Source organism: Durio zibethinus, chromosome 25 (genome assembly GCF_047325235.1).
Source record: "Durio zibethinus cultivar Kanyao isolate XHJ-2024 chromosome 25, ASM4732523v1, whole genome shotgun sequence".
NCBI lineage: Eukaryota > Viridiplantae > Streptophyta > Magnoliopsida > Malvales > Malvaceae > Durio > Durio zibethinus.
Window position 1 is genome coordinate 4,878,415 of NC_143186.1, and position 23,128 is coordinate 4,901,542.

General features: G+C 28.3%; 1 pseudogene across 2 annotated transcripts; it reads left to right on the forward strand.

Moving 5' to 3' along the window:
* Positions 1–16,278: 16,278 nt before the first annotated feature.
* LOC111276084 (nuclear transcription factor Y subunit C-2 pseudogene) lies at positions 16,279–21,227 on the forward strand (annotated as a pseudogene). 2 transcript variants are annotated; one of them, XR_016333654.1, is made up of 2 exons: positions 16,279–16,414; positions 20,083–21,227. The product of XR_016333654.1 is annotated as a nuclear transcription factor Y subunit C-2 pseudogene, transcript variant X1 (transcript). The 2 variants fall into 2 exon arrangements; XR_016333655.1 differs by having other exon boundaries at positions 16,303–16,414; positions 19,866–21,227.
* Positions 21,228–23,128: the final 1,901 nt, after the last annotated feature.

Here is a 23,128-nt window from a genome sequence, read left to right on the forward strand (position 1 = left end):
ATGCGAATGTAAATGCAAATGTCGATGCAAATACAAGAATGCGAATGCTTGATGGAAATACATTTGAATTTTTCACAATGCAAATGACAATATTTTTTTCATGTAAATGCCCCTACAAATACCTTTTCTTAAGATGTACATGCCATGATGCAAATGCAAATTCTTCTTGTGGTGTGAATGCAAATGTCTTATAAAAGTACAAATGTAAATGATGCAAATGTGAATGTCTTTCTTGTGATGCAGATGCAAGTGATGCAAATGCAAATATCCCTTTCATGATGCACGAGCAAGTGATATAGCTATGAATGTCTTTTTTTTATATTTTTTATTTATAGGTCAGATGTCTTTCTCACGGTGCAAGCAATGCAGATATAAAGACTCTTTTTACCTTTTTTTTTTTAAAAAAAATCTCTATTCAAATTTTTAATGTTTCATTTTCACGAAAATGACCTCAGTATTATGTACAAAATACTCAAATAATCTCTGAAATTTTTAAAAGTGATCAAAAAATTACCCCACATAAAATATTTTTACAATCGAATGAAAAAATTTAAAACTCAAGAGTTTTGAATCTTTTAAAAATTGATGATTACTATTTGGAAAGCTCATGGGTGAGGTAATTGATAATTCAATTTTTTCACTGGTGGCATATCTCATGTAAAGCTCAACGAGGGTTGCAAGGATTTCTCTTGGGCTCACAAAAGAGATAATTTTTTAAAACACTTCTTTTATTGAAAACGTGATACTTCAATGTGAGTTAAAATTAGCCATTACTTTTCAAACAAGATTTTAGAAGAAGATAAGGCTGGTTTTTTTCTTTTTTTTTTAAAGGAAGGTTTTTAATGGGTATTGGTCTTTCAAAAGACTTTGTATCAAGACCTTTTATTTCGGACAGAACTTTGGAACTCTGAAATTCATTATGAGGCCTCAAAAATGACTTTAACGCTAAACTGCCCTTTTGGGGTTTTCACCTTAGAGCTATATTTTTTTATCAATGAAAAATTCAACAAGTATATACAAATTCAAGGATATTACTCTTCAATTCAAGTATCCACATTTGATCAAAATAGGCTTTTCAGGGTGTGTAATGTAGGTCGAGGTTAAGGGTTCTGAAAGAATGGATAAATAGGCTCAAAATATATTATTCAAGGTAATTAGGCTAAGGATCTTGAGGAGTATTCTCTGACTTTCTTCCTTTCTTTTTTTTTGGAACATTTGACTTTAATTTCAGCAATTTTATTCACCTCTTTTTTTGCCCTGAATCCTCATTTTAAGGTACATATACTTTTTACTTTTTACTTTTTTTATTTTTTTATTTTTTTTATTTTTTGAATTCTGATTAAAGCTTCAGATTCTTATCTCCAAAGTTTCTTTACTCTTTCTTGGAAATACCCAACTTTATTTTTAGATGTTCACTTTCTCGAATCGTTGGAATTTCGATTGAAGCCTTGTTCACTTTTTATCTCAGACGAAACCTTCGAGGGGCAAGTTAAACGCTTTCAATAGCGGATACTTTTCTTGAAGTTAATCTTGAATGTATCCTAATTTTACCCCCTAATGTAGAAAATGATCCTTGATTAAGGTTTATTTCGGAACAAAAAATTTAATAGACTCAAATGGGTAGCAAATAGATAATTTTTATTTACGAGAAGGATAGAGAAAAATGGCCATTCGTCATTTCAAACATAATCACTTAGCTAGAAGAGAAAATGATTGAATATGTCCCTTTTGTTTTTTTTATTTTTTTTATGCCCCATCCTTTTTTACTCAAGGTTCTAATGACAATCAAGTCGTATAGGATCGATCGCATAGTTCAAAAAGGCTCTTTGCGCTTCAAAATTTTTGGTTTTTTTTTTTTTTTGTAAAAGAAAGAGAAAAGGTATAAAGATATGAAACAAATTGTGTTAGGCAAAAGGAATTTTGCTTTTTTTTTCTTCATCGATGTGCCTTAAGATAGGAAACAAAGGTTACTTGAGAAGAAAAATTTAGGCATTTTCATGTCTATGGTCATAACAAAATTTGACACACATTGAATTATCAATTGAAAATTTGAAAGAGCATCTTAATGATTTATTTAAAATAATAATAATAATAATAATAATAATAATAAATTTTTAAAATTGACCTCTTTTGCTCGTTGCCCAAGAAAAGATTACACACATTTAAAGTACGAATCCAAACTCACATTCCTTGAAGGATTATGATCAATGGATCAAATCATTTGCGTGATTAGTGACATGAAAGCATTCAAAAAGGTGTGAAGGTGTTTGATAAGCTTTTTCCTAATAGTAATCACCATTTTCCTTAAGAATCCTTCATCTTTATTGTAGAAAAAAACTTCTTTTTCTCTTTTTTTTTTTTATTTTTGAAAGTTACTTATGTGGGACTTTTATTCAAACAAATGCATAAAGAGGAAATTTCATGAACAAGATCCAAAGTATTTAATTATTCCAAAATAAGTTAAATAACTTTTAGAGACACTATACATATGTCATACATACACAGTAAAAAGATTCAAAAAGAAATCATCCTATCCTGATTTTCAAAACTCGAAATCTCCCTCTTTATCTTAACTTCTTACATTTAACAATTGGATGGAGTCAACTTCCATTATTCTATCACCTCTAGAGTTAGAATACCCTTCTTGATAAGATTTTTAACCTTTTCTTTCAACTGTCTGCAGCACTGCCTACTATCTCGGCATGGATTAAAAAAGGGTTCTCATGAATAACTGACTTCATCTTGACATCAAAACTCAGATATCTAGCTTTCATCAGTCTCTGTACCTAATGTTTTAAAGTGGTGCAGTCTTTCAAAGAATGGCCTGTGATGCCAAAATGGTATTCACATCGAGAATTTGGGTCATACCATTTGAGGAAAGGTGGTTTGCGAGGTTTAGCAAGGATAGGGGCAATGAGATAGTTCTCTAAGAGCAGCGAGTATAACTCTGTGTAGGACATAGTTATTGGATTAATGGAAGCTTTTCCTTTGGTGTTGCTAGAGTTTTTTTGCCTTATAGTTAGTTTGCTTTGCTAAAAAACTGGTGGTATGGTTGGTCTTGAGGTGAATTGAAAAACTCTGGGTTAAAGATTGGGTTAATGAAATGGTGATGGGATAGCATGCTGAACAAGCGATTGTGAAATATGAGATAGTGGACATGGATTCAGGTGTGAAATTTTTGAAGATCGCATGATATTTAGGGGCCTAATCCTAGGTGCGTTGGAAGTACTCATAAGAAGGATTTAAGTACAGGTTAGAACTCGAAATAGTTGGTGATAGTTAGTTGAAGCCAAGTCATTCTGGTTTGGAAATCAAACTTTTGAGCTTAGCCATCTGCTTGGCTAGTTCACCCATTCTTCTCTTGAGTTCGCCCAAACCTTGGTCACTGTTCAAATCACCTAATGCTTTAACATGCTCTGGAATAGTGCTGAAACTAACAAGAGCCAATTGACCTTGATTTGATGGAATCGAAAGTGACAACGATTCTCGAGGAAGAACAAACTCAACTTCACTACTACCTTTAACCATTTTTATTAATTGAGCCATCTGTTGTTTCATCTCTCAAAGCTCAAGCCATAATTTCTCTTGATTCAACTCCAAAACACTAATCCTTACTTTCAATTGATCTTTTATTTTTGCCATTCTAATTTTTACCAAGATAAACATTTTATTCTGGGACTTAGACTAAAAATTCTAGATTATTACCCTTATTGAATGAATGTCACAAAAACAATGACACATAAAGTATGTTTATGAATACATGAATATGATGACTAAAGAATATCATGAAATGTATATATGCCTATGATAATGGATTTTTATATGTACAAGGGCCTAAATAAAAATTTTCGTCAACCATGAATGTGTATGCAAGGAATATAGTGTTATATTGTAGGGATAGTGGGATATGAAATGCAATGTATGTTCCATATGACCTTATTATTCATGAATCTATATGCATTAAATGAAATGACATATTTACATGAATGGTGAGATGTATTCTTATGACTAATGCAGCATACTTGTATGAAATGCATGAACCTATCAAGTGCACGTTATATTTTTACATGAAATGATTGTGTTATGTCATCCTAATGAACTGACACTACCTTCAAATGTGTAATGAAATGGAATGTGCGCACTACCTATTAAGATACATATGAAAGGCATGTATCATTTATCAACATGTGCATAACATGGGATGCATATACTATCCATTAATATGGATGGCATGGAATGCTCACATTATCCTATTATGATGTGTATGGGATGAGATTAAAAATCAAATGAAAATGCAAAAAATGAAACATCATTCAAGAAAAGAAAAAAATCTTTTTTTAAAAGAAAAACATTTTTTTCACATGGAATACTATGACTCAAAAAAATTAATTTTTATTTAGCCAATAAATAAAGAATTTAAAAAAAAAGTTTTTTCTTTTTGTTTATTGGATAATGCTAAAAATAATTCAAAAATATTTTATGAAAATGCAAATTTTGGATAACTACCAAAGAAAAGAAAAAAAAAATCTTCAAGAAAATGCTTTTCTGTTATTTCCACAAAAGGACAATGCTCTATCGAAGGTTAGGCTTTACAACTCATTACATGTCAGGTTAAGATTTATGTGTCTAAAGGTTCCCAGACTATTCCTTACATCATCATCCATTATAGACTAGTAAGGTTCCCCGATCCTCACCCATTACAGGTTACTAACGGGAAGGGTTCAATCTAAGTGGAAGTGTTTCACTAGCAAATGTGAAGGTTATGACCTCACGAGAGCGTAACTACTTCACTTCCTCTTATAAAGGATAAGAGCCCAGGTCTAAAGCTCATGCATGCGGATGAATATGCAAAGTGTGTGCAAAGAGATATATTAATTAAAATAACATAAATAAATCATAAACATAAAATCAAAATAAAGTAATAACTAGCATGCAATTTATTTTATTCATTAACTTTTATATTTTTGAAAAATAAAATAAAAAGAATTAAATTAAATATCAAATAAAATCAATTAAATCCAACCATTTTCAATAGCGCATAATTAAAATTTTGGCCTAACTCTCAACCAGTCCCCAGTGGAGTCACTAAGCTATCGTAACGGTTTTGGGACCGTTAGATGTAAAGTATTTTAAAATCGAGAAAAATAAAAGCGAAGTCACCACCAATCTTTGTTAGGGTGTGATTGGCCACCTAAAAGTTTATCTTTTTAATAAAACTATAAAAATGGGTTTAAAGTTTATCAAAAAGATAAATTTCAATCGACGAAAAACCAAGTTGAGTGCGGGAGTCGGTTACGTGTAGGGAAGGATTAGCACCCCCACAATGCCTATAAATTGGTACCATTTAATTACGCGTTATTTTCAGTGTTGGATAAAAATGGTTTCAATTTGAAATTTAAAACTAATTCCCTTTATTTGGAAAAATAAAATTTTGCTAAAGCTCTTTATTTAGGAATATTGAAAAAATCTTAAAGTTAAAGAATTATTTTAAAATTCTTCAACATCTAGGTTGAATTTAAAATAACTCTTTTCGGTTACGATTTAACATGATAATCTTTAAAAATGAAATAACAATCTTTATAGAAGATAATTGTTAGTGACTCTCCAACATCTAGGTAGAGTACCAAGAATTATTTTCTTCGAAATGTTATTTTTATGTTATTTTATTTTATAATATCACAATTTTTTTTAAAATGTATTATTCTTTTTTATTATAAAAATATTTTATCATCAAATAGTAAATAAAAATTAAAGACAAAATAATGCAAATAATTACCAATGATATCACACAAACATATGTATGCTAATGAATGTTATGTAGGATGAGATGCAATTTTAAAGTTAGATTCTTAAGTATAATGAGACCATCACTACTCTCCAACATCTAGGCAGAGCTTAGGTGTGACTGTTTATATTTAAGATCTCAATTTACTATTATACTTTTTATTTATTAATCTTATTATTAATGCAAATTGAAAAATCATGTGAAAAGACTTAACGAAGTAAAATTTTTTAATACTCCATCATCTAGGCCGCATTTGGGAATAAATTGCATCAAATGGGATTTTCACACGTGTTCTTAGGATTTTCAGGATCTTTTGAGTAAGGCCTTGAGTAGAGGTTTTAAAGATTAAGGTTTCAAGATTTTGAAGATTCAGATTTTAAGGGTTTGGATTTAAGTTTTGAGGGTTTTAAGGTTTGGTTTTTAAGGTATGGAAGGTTTAGGGTTTTGATTTTAGAGTTTGAAGATTTTAGGATTTCGATTTTAAAATTTGAGGTTTGGGGTTTTGATTAAAGGGTTTGGATTTAAAAGTTTAGGATTTCAGATTTTTTGGGGTTTTGGCTTTTAAGGGTTTCAGATTTTAGGGGTTTGAATTTAAAGGATTTTGGATTTTAGGGGTTTTAGAAATCTAGAATTTTGAAAATTAAGAATTAGTGTTTAAGGTTTCGTTTTTAAGAAAATATGAACATCTCTAAAAATCTCCAACATCTAGGTGGATTTTCAAAGCAAATTCGATTTTAATGATTTTTGAAAATTAATTAAAAATTTCTTATATATTTCTTTTTATGAAAATTTATTAATAATAATTCTCCAACATCTAGGCGAAATTATTTCTTTAAAAAAATATTTTTTATTTCCTCCAACATCTAGGCAGGAAAAATAATAATAATTATTCTATTATTATTTTTTTAAGCATTTTTAATATATATATTTAATTATTATCTTACTTATTTTCATTTTTATTATTATTAAAATAATTAAAAAACTTATCCTAACAAATTTAAAACTTATAATGTATAAATATATAAAAAAATACTTAAAATAACAAAAATAATAATATATAAAAAAATTAGAAAATTAAAAAAAAAAAATTTTTACATAAACTAGACCGGTTAACGGTCCGATAAACGATGATTTGGTTGGATCGAAAAAGGTACAGTTCAGCACACGATTCGGTTGAGCCGATTGAGGTGCTGTTCAGGCCGATCTAGGGAGCGGTTCGGTTCGATCTTATCAAACCAGTTCATGGCTACTGAGGAACCGGGTTGATGGGTCGATTGTGCGGACCTTGGGTTGGGTCCGAGTCCACGTGCGGATCTTCTCTTACCCAATACAACGTCGTTTTGGCCTTTAGGCCTTTTATATATAATTGAAATTTTTTTTTGGTCATTTTTTTTCTGTTTCAAAAAAAAAAAAAGAGGGGAGAGAGCTTTGGGGGAGAGCCCCATAGCTCTCGCCATCCGATCATCTCGCACTGACTGTCGCTTGGGTCACCATCGACGGTGATAGCCGGTAATTGAAAAAGAAAAAAACATTTGACCATGAGGTTTCGTTCAACCTCCTGAGCTCAAATCCATCACTCTTTTTGTGAGAAATGATCCCAATCGACGTAAATCGAGTTTTGAAGTTTCTAACCCTTTCTTTTTTTTTTTTAAAGGCTGAAACTAATGATCTTTCTTTTTTTGTTGCAGGTATCTCCTTGGCGCTGGGTTCCTCGTCGATTCGGCGAGGACTGTGGTTTTTTTTATGTATTTTTTGTGTTGATTTTTTTGGTTTCTGGTAGGTATGGGTCTGTCTGTGTTTTTGGCTTCTATTTGGGGGGTTTTTTTTGGGAGTAAGATGAGCTTGGATTTTTTTTTTGGTGTTTCAGCTAGCTCCAAATGGGAAGAAGTTGGGGGGTTTTAAAGAGCTCAAACAAATGGTGGTTGTAGGAAGTGGCAAGATGGTTGTTTGGTCTGGTGGCTAGACAATGGGGTTGGTCGGGTCTGGTGGGACTAGGTAGGGTGGCTATCTGATGGGTAGGGTGGCTATCTGATGGGGTCAAGCGGAGGGCTGGACAGGGGTTGTGACAGCGCCATACCAACCCTTTTTTTTCTATCCCTCTTCTTTTTTTAAATTAAACTATATTAATAATATTTTTTAAAAATATATTTTATTATTATTATTATTGTTATTAAAAAAAAGACAGTATACCCGGACAAAATCGGTGTCTACAAGATTCAAACGCCTCTAAAGTAGTAGCATTTTTTATTACAAATGTCATTAATGCAACAACATTTTTCTCATAAAAATGTCACTGAAATAACGACGACTAAAAGATACAAACGCCGCTAATATTAAGCCATTTTCAAATTCAAACGCTTCTAAAGTAGCGGCATCTCAAAGATATAAACGTCGCTAAAATGGTGATGTTTCATATATAAACGATATTGAGGCATTTTTTCAAAAACACCGTTATTTACCGTGACGTGTTTATAGGCGGCACTCTGTGTGGTATTTTTTCGCAAACGTCGCAACCTTATAGTGGCGTTAATAAACGCCACTAAATGATAAAAAAAATGTCGTTAAAAATCAAAACCCATGTAGTATAAAGAATACAAAGATTGGTAAAGAATAAAATCCTTACCAATTTAGATTTTATTGATCTTGATATTTGTGTGGGTTGTATTAAAGAAAAACACATAAAATACACAATTAAGAAAGCAATTATAAGAAGCACACACCTCCTTAAGATTATACACACTGATATTTATGAATATTTTAATGTTCTATTTTTGGTGGAGAAAAGGATTTCATCACTTTTATTGATGATTTTTCATGTTATGGTTATGTCTACTTATTGCATGAAAAATCTCAATCAATAAATGCTTTAAAGGTATTTATTATTGAGGCTGAAAGTTAATTAAATAGTAAAGTAAAAATTATCATATTTGATATAAATGGTAAATATTTCGGAAGGTATAATGAAAATGGACAATGTCCTAGTTCATTTGCTAAATTTCTGGAAAAACATGGCATATGTGCTCAATGCATAATGCTAGGTACGCCACAACAAAATGGTTTTGCAAAAAGGCAAAACTATACTTTAATGGATATGGTTAGGAGTATTTTAAGCAATTCTTTTTTACCTTTATCATTATGGATGTATGATTTGAAAATTGTCATATATTTATTAAACATGATTCCTAGTAAGGTAGTTTTAAAGACTTCTTTTGAACTGTGAATGGGAAAAAAACCCAGTTTAAGGTACCTCTATATTTGGTGTTGTTCAACAGAACTAAGAATTTATAATCCACATAAAAAGAAATTGGATTTAAGAACAATCAATAGTTTTTTCATTGGTTATCTAAAAAAATCTAAAGGGTATAGTTTTATTATCCTAGTATAAGAATTCTTAAAACTGGAAATGCTAGGTTCTTTGAAAATGGTAAAACAAAGAGGAGTGTGGAATCACGCAAAGTGAAACTTCAAGAAGTTAGGATGCAAATCCCTTTATCTATAACTTTTTCTCAAATTATTGTTTCCACAGTTGTTGAACAGTTAACAATTTACAAGAACAACAAATAAATGATCAGACAACCCATAATGAAATTATTTTCAATGAACCTGCAATGGATAAACCACATAAAGTATTATTAAAAAGGTCTCAAAGGTAAAAGAGATTTGCTATTTTTGATGAATATGTGATTTATCTACAAGAGTTAAAATTTGATTTAGGAATTGATGGAGATCCAATCTCATTTTTACAAGTCATAGAAAGTATTAATTCTAGTAAGTGGTTAGATGCCATGAAAAAACAAGTTCAAATCAATGGATCATAAATCATAATGATGTCTGGGATCTTATTGAATTGCCTAAAGGTTGTAAAAGCTTAGGTGTAAATGGGTCTTCAAGACCTGATATGACTTAAATGGCAATATTAAATGATACAAGGCTAGACTCATTGCCAATAGTTTTACTAAAAAATATGGCATTAGTTATAAAGAGACATTTTCTTTGGTTTTTAAAACGGACTCATTTAGAATTATTATGGCAATAGTGGTTCATTATGACTTAGAGCTATATCAAATAGATGTGAAAATAACTTTTCTTAATGAGAATTTAGAGGATGAAGTTTACATAAACCAACCCTAGGTTTTTTCAATTAAAGAAAAGGAACACATGGTGTATAAACTTAAGAAGTCAATATATGGACTTAAATAAGCTTCCTGACAATGGTATCTTAAGTTCAATGATACTATTACTTCTTTTAAATTTAAGAAAAATACTATTGATTGGTGTATATATCTGAAGGCTAGTGCAAGTAAGTTTATATTTTTGATTTTGTATGTTGATGATATTTTACATACTACTAATGATCTTGGCTTATTACATAGGACCAAAAATTTTCTTTTTAAGAATTTTAAAATGAAAGATATGGGTGAGGCATCCTATGTAATTGTAATTGAAATATTCTATGATAAATCATAAGGATTGTTAGGATTGTCTCATAAAACATATATTAATAGAATTCTAGAAAGATTTAAAATGAAAAAAATGCTTTACAAGTGTTGTTCCAATTCAAAAAAGAGATAAATTAAACCTTATGCAATGCCCAAAGAATGAATTGGAACGTAAACAAATGAAACAAATTCCTTATGCATCGATTATTGAAAACTTAATGTATATCCAAATTTGTACTAGACTAGACATTAGTTTTAGTGTCGTAATGTTAGGTAGGTATCAAAGTAATCTAGGATTATATCATTGGAAGGCTACAAAAAAAATATTAAGATACTTGCAAAGAACGAAATATCACATGCTCACTTATAAGAGGTCCAATCATCTTAAGGTGATAAGATATTCAGATCCAGATTTTGTTGGGTGTGTGGATACCAGAAAATCTATGTTTGGCTATTTGTTTCTTTTAGCCAATGAAATGATCTCATGATAAAGTGTGAAACAATCTATCATTGCTATATCCACTATGGACGCTAAGTTTGTGTCATGTTTTGAGGCCACTATTTATGATTTACAGCTACGAAACTTTATTTCAAGACTTGAAATTGTCAACAAAATTGCCAAGCCGCTGAAAATTTATTGTAATAATGTCATAGTAGTATTTTTAAAAAAAAAAAAAAACAAGTATTCAAAATGTGTTAAATACATAGAATTGAAATACTTTACCGTTAAAGAAATCTAGAAACAAAGAGTGTCAATTGAACACATTAGCATAAATCTTATGGTTGTGTATCTATTAACAAAATGTTTGCCATCAAAGATATTTAATTAACATGTCGAAAGAATGAGCATTATTGAAAACCATTATTGAAATTATGGTAAAGTTTTATGTTCTTGAATTTGACACTTTAAGATCTTTTTAAGTATTGTTTCTGACATATTAATGCATTATGTTCCATTATGTTAGTTTATATACATGATTGAATTATGAAATCTGAACATGATTTGTCTTTAACGAAGACATTATTGGAACATTATGACATCTCTCATTAAAGGTCAGGTTGAGTATACAACTAATAATGTGAGACATAGAAGAACTATGTCAAGCTAATGACATACAACCATTATGATCCTTTTTAGTTTTTGCTCAATGATTATTTATGATTTAAGAAAGGATTTAGCTTATATTATGTGCATTATGTTTTATTATTAAATCATAAAGTTGAATAACTCCACATAAGCCAAGTGAGAGAATGTTAGATATTAAAGGTAACATTCTGTTATCCATCATTAAGTAAATATCTTTTAATTTTATTTAAAAGACATTAATGGTTTAATATTATTATGTTTAAAAAAATCTTTTTGATCAATAAATAAATGAAAAGGTTTTGTTTCATTTATGAAACAATAAATGAATGCAATTAATGTACAAAAGCAGAATTTATTTAAAATTTATACGGTGATGGAACATATGAATTGAATGGAATTAATGAATGAAATCACTTCACTCTCTCTGTTTATAAATCATCAAGAAGGTATGTAAAAGATTAAAAGGTTAAAAAAGAGAAACAAAAAAGAAATTTATTAAAAAAAGTTATAATGGATCAAAGTATGATTTCTCTTTTGTTAGAAAATTATGAAAATCAATTTGTTCTAAGATCTTGGCCATTAAAATTATACAAAATTAAGATTTAGTTTATATAATAAAGAAAATCTAACATGCAGGACATATTGCGATTATTCAAAACCATCAACATGTCAAAAGAATAGATAATCCACATCAAATTTTTTCCTTTTTGTTAAAAGTTTAAACTTTTATATATTTATATAAGATATCATTTTAAGGCAATAGATTTGTAAAGAAAATTAAAGGGAGGTTCTAAGTAAATTTTGGTGACATTCTGATGCTGATATATGATGGCCATAGTCATAATCTAGGCTTCTATGGTGGCGTGAATTTGGATTTGTTAGGGATTTTGTTTTGGTTAGTTCAATTGTATTTCTTTTTAATTATATTTTTTGAACAAAAAATTTTGTTGAATTTTGAATGCCATGTTTACTTATTGATATGCCAAGTGGCATTTCATTTAATCTACATCATCGTAAACTTCATTAACAACCAATCAAAATGTTATGCCAGCATATTCAAAGTAAATGTCAACAAATTTAACGAAAAAATTTTAACAGAATTAATGATTGAACTAAAATTATTAAATAAATTTAGTAAGAATATTACATTTTATAAATTATATTAGATGGACTAAACCTCAAATATCATTTGAATAGAAGGATTTATTGCATAATTTGACCTTTAATTTATTTGATTTGTAGTTTTTGAAAGTTTTCAACTTTTTTTGGATATACATGTTCGAAAAGGTTAAAAATATTCTGGATATATATTTTCCAAAAGATTATGATTTTGAAGCGTTTGAATGTAAATACCTTTGTTATTCAATTTACTGTGATAAGCAATTTTTCCTAGAAGTGTTTGAAATATGGTTGTATTTAACTTTTGATTGCAAAAAAATAGAACATATTGTATAAAAATTTTCCACATCTATTCCTACAATTGTCAAACTAATTACTCTGACTGGATTGCCTTACTTGGCATTCACAAGAATCACAACGCCTTATTCATCCTTTCCGTAGATTTTTATCTGTTGATTTTTTTTTCCGAAAGAAAAGTATAATTATGAATTCTTTGTTAACAATTTTCAAAACTAACATTTCCTTCCTAACGAGTATCTATTGCTTCAATAGTCAAACTAATTATTAACTCAGTTGCCCTATTTTATAATTTCCCATAAATGTAAAATAAAAAACAAACTAAGTTTTTTTTTTTTTATTTATTAATAACATTCGTAGTTCTTAAACTTTTATCTAAATTCTATTTTAATCTCTAATTTTAAAGAAGTTCTAATCGGATTTTTATTTACCTTAAATTGTCTTATTATTTTATTTTGATCTTTCTGTTTAGAGAAACATATAAATTGTCTGTAAATGTCAGTTGATGTCTCGTGATGATGTCAGCTAATATCTCACGTGACAAAGAAGAGATTAAAATAAAATTTCTCAAAGTTTAGCGACTAAATATGAAAGCATCTCAAAATTTTATATATTTCATATATATTTTAAAAAATATTAAATTTAAAATTATATAATTTTCTTATAATATAATTTATTAGTTATATTTTATGTTTTTAATAGAAAATAGATTTTTAAAAAATTAAATATCCTTTCAAAAACAAAGAATTTATTTTCTATAAAAAAATATTTTACTTATAACTTATAATAAAAAAATATTTTCTATCCAAAAAATATATATATTTTAAAATATCGAATATCTTTTATTTTTCTTTTTCAAATATATATTTAAAAAATAAAAAAGGAAAAATAACAATAATTAAAGAAAAATTGATTTCGATATATTTCAAATATATTTTATAAAATATTATAATTTAAAATATTTTTAATTTTTATTATGATAAGATTTATTAATAAAATAATATTTTTAATAGAAAATATATATTTTAAAAAATTAAAACTAAGTTAAGAGTTTCAAAACAATTTTTTAAAATTAAATATTATTTTGAAAAATTAGATAAAAATTTCTATATCGGTTAAAAAATTAAATAAAAACTACATATCATTTTAAAATATGATGTAAAAACTTCCATATCATTTAAAAAATAGATTTATTAATCTATTCAAAAATTCTAATTTGAATATATTTTTTGTTAAAACTTTTATATTCATAATAAAATAAAATATAATTTAAAACATTTTTACTTTTTCTTTTTTATAAAACATATTTTAAAAAATAAAAGATATCTAATACTTTTAAAAAATAATTTTTTGAATAGAAAATAATATTTTTTTATGACTTATGAGTAAAATAATATTTTTTATAAAAATAAAATTTTTTATTTTTAAATTGTATTGAATTTTTTTTAATTTGAAATTTTAGGTTAATTTTAAGTTTTGAATTTCTATTTTTTATTTAAAACAAACAATCTAACTAATAAGTTATATTACAATAAAAATATAATTTTAAATTTAATATTTTATAAGATATGTAAGAAATATATAAAATTTTTAGATAATTTCATAATTGTCTTTAAACTTTGAAAAAATTTTATTTTAATCCTTTTTATCATATGAGTGCTAGTTGGCATCATCAAATGGGATTACTTAGCATTTATCATCAATTTATATGATTTTATAGATGAAATGACCAAAAAAAAAAACTTTAAATAATTAAAGATTCAATTAAAATTTTCTAAAAATAAAAATAAAAATAAAATTTGAGTCAAAATTTTAGAAGTACAAATGCTATTAATTTTTTTTTCAAATACCAAGCCAATGTATAGAAAAACAAACCAAGTGAAACAAGTTTTATGTCACGTTACTTTCATGGGCCCAAAAAAGTATGTTTCCTTTCATAACCAAACAATTTTCTTTACATTTGTGGCTCTTTCTTAAAATTTTTTTGTTATTTGGATGAGTTAATAAAATATATTTTTTGTTATTCAATTATTTTTCAAAAAGTTTTGTTTCTTTTTTCAAACAATATTAATATAATTATTAACATATTAAATTTTTATTTACTATTAAAGTATATTAAAATTCTTTATTATTAAAATTATTAATACTCAAGAATAATTATAATTTAATAACAATATTTAATATTAAAATATTACATTAATATAAAATGCTTAAAATAAAATTATTTATTATTCTTTATATTAATATTTTAGAATATTTAAAATAGTATTACTATTCTTAAAATATTATTTTTATTAATATTACAATAGTAATATTTATTATTAAAATATTTATACTATTAAAATATTTAATTTTATATTGAAAGTATTTATTATTAAATCAAAACAAAAATATTTTTATTTATATTTATTATTAAAATAGTAATATAAATAACATAAGAAAAAAATTATAAAATTATATATTTTAAACTAAAAATAATAAGAAATTATTTAAAATATTCATATTAAGAAAATAATATTATTATATTATTTAACATTAATTATTAAACTAATAAAACATTTATTATTTATTATTGAAATAATAAAATACTATTTATTATTGAAATATTAAAAATATTTATGTTTAATAATATACAAAATAAAAATATTTAAAATTAAATTATCAAAAGACTTTCAATGCTAATATTTTAATTTTTAATTAAAATTAAATAAAATAATTTTTTATTAATATAATAATATTTTAAGTCGAATTAAATCAAATTTGAGCTTAAAATATTATATTTAAAGTCTTACTTAAGTATAACAATAAAAGTATTTAAAATTAAAATATTAAGACTTTTAATATTAATATTTTAATTTTTTAAGTAAAATTAAATAAAAAAATTATTATTAATATAATAATATTTTAAATCAAATCAAATTAAATTTGAGTTTAAAAAATTATATATAATATTTTATTTGAATAAAATTATACTTAAACACATTGATAAATAATTTATTCATAAACAATTTTTTTCAAAAATTATCTTTCTATTTTAAAAAGAGTAAATAATTTATTAGTCAACAAAAAATGAGATAATTTTTTAAAAAATTATCTCATTTTTTGTTGACTAATAAATTATTTTTATTAAATAATTAATTTTTTTATCAAATAAACACTTAAAAATATAAAAATTATTTTTTAAAAGTTATTTTCTACCTAACAAATGAATCAACGTTACGTCCGCTTTTCCTCACGTGACCTCATCTCTCTAACTTCGCATCTTTGATCTTTATCGCACGACCACATGCTTTCCACGTGCTCCATATACTTTTACAGAACTATCTTAAAATACCCTTGAACTTGACTCTTTTTCACCAAAACAGCCCTCCACAGCCAACATTTGCTATCATTCACCGGTGGTATACACGAGCCTATTCCTCTGACCTTTCAACCAGTTGATTAGCCACGTGGTATTGGAAAAAACCTCTGTCCAGAGTAAGGATTCTCACTGATCGACACGTGTCCTTCTCTTAGATACCCCCAGAAGTCTCTTTCTCTTTCAAAATTAAAGCACTTCCTTTTTCTTTTGTTTATTTACTTTCAAAACCTATCTAAGTCCCTCCTTTTAACTCTCTCTGCGTTACCCTTTTTCTTTTTTTTTTTTGGTTTCTGAGAGGATTCAGCTGCAGAAAGGAGAAATTATCGGTAAATTTATATAATTTTTAATTTTTGGGTTTATTTTTGGGTTTTCTGAGGTTGCTACTCTCTTGTTTGGTTGGTGGGAAAGAACCAAATACTAAACAAAAAGATTTTCTTTTTTTTTTTTATTTATCTTTTGTATTGTTTTACCTCTGTGACCACTAATCTTGTGCTAAAATAATAAAAGAAAAAAGTTCAAAATTTGAGTAATTATTGTTCTAAAAACTGTTTTTTTCCCCCCAAAAAAAAGAGGTTTTGTTATCAGTTCTTAGTTAATCTTAGGAAGCAAGCAGAGCAGTTAGGGTTATTGTTTGAATGAATGGGTCAGAAGTTTATTTCCTTTTGCATTGCATGCATGTTTATCTTTCTTAAAATTCAGTGTTTTTTTAGGCAAGAAAAAAGGACTTTTATTATTTGTTTAATCATCAATTATGTGTATAGGTTGAAGTGGTTGATTATCTGTATTTTCTTATCCTTTTTTAATTCAGTAGTAGAATCAAATTGTTCAAAGTCAAAGTGAATTCCGAAATTGGTTAATCATATCTTAATTGCTGTCTTCCTCTGTTCTTTACGCTCACGATAGGAAAAGGGGAGTGGTGAGGTGGGCCAAAGATATTGAAGAAAAAAGGAATATGATCTCTTTTCTTTTTTTTTTCCAAGTGTAGCTATAATAAATTCTTTTGTTGTTGAAATTCAAGGGGTTTGGATCCTCAAATTGAAAATGTTTTTGAATTTTCCACTTTAGATATGCTTACATACATTCAAGGACACAAATAAATGATCTTATGTAGCATGAATCGAGGGAGAGCTGTTTATTAAAAAAAATTGTTGCATATTATTGCTTGAATTCTAGTTGCTTTTGCAACGTTAATGTGAAAAATTATTGAGCTTAGTTTTTTAGCTGTTCGTTAACATTTTATTCAAAATTACTTTCTCTGTGGGTTTAGAATTTTTTTTTGGTGACTTCAACTTGTCAACAGAGGGATTTGTTGTAAGATGGCATTTAGTTGCTGCTATGAGTGTATATTTCTAGATGTCTAAAGAGAAATCTTCATTTATCATGGAGTTCTAACTAATTTCTTGTCTGTGGCTAGCTAGAGCTAGGATTAGGAGATTGCATTGAATATAATTGTCAACAACTAGTGGTATCACATTATCAGCGCTCTAAAAATTTTGTGTTTTTTGTATGGTTTTTAGTTGGTTGGTATGTGATTGTGAGTAAGGTAGTTAAATATTCTATGTAAAACATTAGAAAGAATCAGAGAAAGGAAGTTTCAGGTCAAGCTAGTGACATTTGTTAAAAAGATGCCTGTTTCAATGGCTTGCAAATATTCCTATTCTCAGGTGGTGAGAGACATCTTATTGTCATAAGGTTCTGATGAATGTCTGTTGCCTTTGGTTTTTTTTTTTTTTTTTTGTGTTAGAGCTAAAAATTCACATAACTGCTTGGATGTAATAGTCAATTACTGGTGGAAAAATGATATGATAAACATTTTGCCTTTTCTCTTAAAATTTCAGTAGAAATACTTGTGATTGTGAATTAGTTAGCTAAATAATCTACATAAAACATCTGAATAAAAGAGAATAGTTTTTATGTTCTGATTTTCACATATACTAATAACATATCTGTTTCAGTGTTTTACATAGAAAGACTTTAGTATTAGTGACAACCACTTAACCAGCAGAGATTGTTTCTTCTTCTGAACCACCCTATTCAGTTGATTTTTTATGCCTAATCTAATATATATATATATATATATATATTATACACAAATAAGTTTGCCACATAGGTGCCTATGTGGACAACTTTCTTAAATGACACATAAGATAGTTTTTTTAGAAAAAAAGATAATTTTTTTAATTACAAATTAGATAATTTTAAATTTATTCAAATATCAAAATTATTCAAATTATAATTAAAGATCAAATCAATTTAGAAATATATATTCTAAAATTAAATATATGAAATATGGATTTTATTTTTTAATAAATAATTTTAGTTGTTTACCAAATAATCTTATTTAAAAAATTATTTAATTATCAAAATCTTTGAAACATGTTTAAAATTTACAAAGATTAAGTTTATTAAAATCTTTCAATAATCTTTTTTATCTTAATTTGCAAAATTATCTTTTTAAAAAATTTATGTAAGATATAAAAAATTCAAGCAATTTTATGTAAGATTTTGAAATTTCAAAAAATTTTCATTTTAAATCTTTAAATAATAAGATTGTTAAAATGATTATATCCATTTGAACTCTAATTATCAATTTATTTTTCAAATAAATGCAAAAAATATAATATTATCTTTATCACTTATTATATCCATTTTAAATTTTAAAAAATTAATTTAAAAGTTATCTATTTATTTCTAATTGCCATTACAGAGTTCTTTTGCAAATTTAAGACTACAAATGTAATGTGTTATACATCAATTTTTTATTTTTTCAGTAACATTTTTTTAAAATATATTGTATTACTATTGTAATTTTTTTTTTTGTTTATAAATTTTTTCTAAAATATATTTTATTATTATTATAGTTTCATTCTTATGAAAAATAATATTTTTTTCAACTTATTTTTTTCACATATTTTTTAACGTTTTTCATATTTTGTATAATAATTTAGTCAAGATTACTAAAGTAAAAATGTGTTAATACTTCTTTTATTATTTAATTTATCATTCAATAATATATTTTTTTATTTTTTAAAAAAGATAATTTATTTTTATTTTATATAATTTTATAAGTGTATAAATATTATTGTAAACAAAAATATCCAAAAGAGAGACAATTTTTTTTTACTATTTTCAAAAATTTTATTTTTTAATGACAAGTCATATATATAAACTTTATATATGTTATGAGTTTTAAATATTTGAATATAATTTTGAAAAGAAATTATATATTCATATTAAATAAATAAAATTATTTCGTGTATTACACGAGTTATAACCTAGTTGTGTGTTATATGTAAAAGCTGAACTAGATAAAAGAAAAAGGCACGCAGCAAGGTTGAGTGGAGGAGATGGAGGTGGAGTTCCTTGCTGGTTAAGCAGAGATACAGTTGAAGTTCAACTTAACATAATATGTTTTGAGTTACTCCTGTTCAGTAGCTCCTCTCTATTGAAAGTTTCAATTATTTTGATATGACTGAGGCTTGAAAGATAGGAATAGAACACTGGAACACATTAATTTATGCATTCGCAGCGAGTCAGTATGCCTATTTTATGATGGATGTACATCCACATGTAGAGATTTTGTTATAATTTATTGGGTGTTCAAAAAGTATGGACAGTATTTCCTCATGTCTAAAGTTTCTGTTTTCTTATAGAAAAGCTCCTCATTTTTTAAACCTATGAGAGTAGAATCAGTTTCATCTTTTTATGATATGTCAACTTAGAGATTTAGGCTTCATTTTTTTCATTTGATCTTAATGCCCTTTAAATTTATTGTAGATTTTGACATACTTATGGCCCTGGGTATAATCAGGAAGCAATGCTTCTTGTCATGGGAGTGGTAAAACTATAAAAGAGATGTGATTTGTGCTGTTCTTCACCCAAGTTATGTACTTACTAGTATAGAATCTTAAAAATTGTGGTCTGAAGTATATATGTTAGGAACAGTCCATTATTATCAGCTTGATATATACTTTGTTATCTTTATTTGTAACAGTGTGGTGATGAGAAGATAGAACAAGGGCAAAGGGAGCTTCTGGAAAATTACTATGGATCAATCAGAACAAACACAAAAGCAGCAGCAGCAGCAGCAACAACAGCCTGTGATGGGAGTTGTACCTGGTGCAGGCGAGATGGGCTATTCTTCTAGTCCTTATCAAACTGCTCCACTGTTTGCTGCTGGCACTCCAGCAGTAGCAGTCCCTTCACCCACTCAGCCTCCGGCAGCTTTCTCTAGTTCTCCACGCCAACTTGCCTACCAACAAGCCCAGCACTTCCACCACCAACAGCAGCAGCAACAACAACAGCAGCTTCAAATGTTCTGGGCCAACCAAATGCAAGAAATTGAGCAAATGGCAGACTTCAAGAATCACAGTCTCCCACTTGCCCGTATCAAAAAGATAATGAAAGCGGATGAAGATGTGAGGATGATATCAGCAGAGGCTCCTGTTGTTTTTGCAAAGGCTTGTGAAATGTTCATCTTGGAACTGACTCTACGGTCTTGGATCCATACAGAAGAGAACAAAAGGAGGACACTACAGAAGAATGATATTGCAGCGGCCATTTCAAGGACTGACGTTTTTGATTTCTTAGTTGATATTATTCCAAGGGATGAGTTGAAAGAGGAGGGACTTGGGGTTACTAAGGCCGCTAACCCTTTAGTTGGTTCACCTGCTGATATTCCGTATTACTACGTCCCACAGCATACTGTGGGACCCACTGGGATGATAATGGGAAAGCCAGTTGATCAAGCTGCATTGTATCCAGGCCAGCAGCCTCGACCGCCCATGGCCTTCATGCCATGGCCTCAGCGTCAGCCACAGCAACAGTAATCTCAACAACAGCAAAGTGATTCTTGATGAGAAGTGAGGAGTGCCAATACATTGTAATTGGTTTGTTTCAGTGACATTTCTGATAGTCAAATTAAATCTGGCGCTGCTTTATCTGTAGTTAGGTTGTAGTCGTAGGTTAGGCAGAAGCTGTAACATTGAAAGTGGATGATTCCAGTTTCAATCAATGGCAGCTTTAACATGTAATGCATTGCGGTTTGCTGTTTGGTTTTTTATTTTTCTTGCTCTCTGTACTTCCTGCAAGCATTTTTGCTTGGAAGGATCCTGGCCGTTATATTGTTAACTTGCTTAAGGATGGCTTCAAAAGAGCCTAGAAGATTGATATGGGCTAAATGTGAAGATGAAGAAGATGCAACAGAGTACCTTTACAACTTAATAAGAGAAAGGAGAAGAAGAATTGAGAGAAAGAAGTTGGGAATTTTCTATGTTGTATTTCACTGGCTGAATTTAATTGCTGCCAATATATCCATATGCCAACAAAATGATGGCTCAGCGAAGACTAACAACCCTTGCAATTAGCACCTCTGAAACTAATCAAATATTAATTGACTTGACAAACATTTAAAATACTTATATTTATTAGACTGGACAAGCGCAACTGGGCTCCTCCCGTTGCTTGGGAGCATATGGTTTCATGTTTTATTTCACTCCCCGTTCTTTTCGCCCTTCCTCACGGTACCACATTGCTATCGGTCGCCCAAGAATATTTAGCCTTGCCAGGTGGTCCTTGCTGATTCGCACGGGATTTCACGTGCCCCAATGCTACTCGGGTCAAAGTGTAAGCTAGTGATGCTTTCCACTATGGGCTGGCGTCATCTAGAGTTTGGCACTTCACTACTTCGCTAAGCAGCATGATGCTTTTATTGTTCTCCCACAACCCTGTTTTCGCGGTTTAGGCTGCTCTCATTTCGCTCGCCACTACCACAAGAATCGCTTTTGCTTTCTTTTCCTTCGGCTATTAAGATGTTTCAGTTCGTCAAGTTGTCTCTTGTATGCCCATGGATTCAGCAGCAGTTCAAAAAGTTGACTTATTCAGGAATTTCCAGATCTATGCTTATTTTCAACTCCCTGAAGCATTTCATCACTTATCACGCCCTTCCTCGTCTCTGGGTGCCTACGTACCCACCGTAAGCCTTTTCTCGTTTGAACCTCGCACTTAACTTATTTTAAGGCGATGCCTTCCCAAGTTGCTGGTAAATGAAATGGAAGGATCTTATCAACGTCCATAAATGATAAATAACACTTGATCTTGCTTCATCCTCAAGGATCCTTCGTCCCCATTTCGCTTCAGGTCAATTTATACCAAATTACCAACTCTTACATTTGTTTATCCATTGAAAACGGAGCTCCCTTCAAACCAATTGTTGTCCCAAGATGGGAGTTCAGAGGTTACACTTGATCAAAATAACAACCAGCACAATGAGTATGCCTATTAGTGGGAGTGGATTATTGGAGGATATGCTGGAGAAGGCTCAGGTGCTGGCAGGCAACAACGAAATTATGAGGAGGCAAAGCTGTTTGGTTGGGTTCAATTCAAGCTCTGATGGTTTAGCTTCAAGTCAGTCCATGAAATAGTTTTTATGTTACCAATTTGAATCTACTTATATTTGTTCTTCATATATAGTTAACTTGTTCTTGTCACTACTTTACAAGACTTCAATAGATGAATTGCTGTCATCCCTTGCTTCAACTTGAATGCTTTCTTTTCTGTGTGTTCATGTTGAAATAATTACACAATCTTAGCTTGAAAATTAAATGCATCAGATGCATAAATAATCTTTTTTTTTTCTTTTTTCAGATTTTGATTAATGCCTAAAGTCCCGATGTATATCAATTACTACAAGTCTAAAATACATCTAGAAATGGAAAAAAAATTTGAGTACCATAGGCATTTTCCTAAAGGGTTTAGTTACTATCATCATTCGCATAGCCTTTAATGCAATACACTCTTTTGCACGTTCACCATTAAAACTTCTACGAATGGTGGATTGGCACATTTTTAGAGAAGAATTTAAGCCATTCTTATTATCATTTTTGAGTGATCATTTGCATTTGGCAGCATTCCTTTTTTTTTTAAGTTAATTAAGTATTAAAATTCAGTTACAAAAAAAAATCACATTATAGGTATTAAAATTTGAATTCAGATTTGTTTAATATCATCAATTAAAATAATTGAATAAATTAATTAAGTTA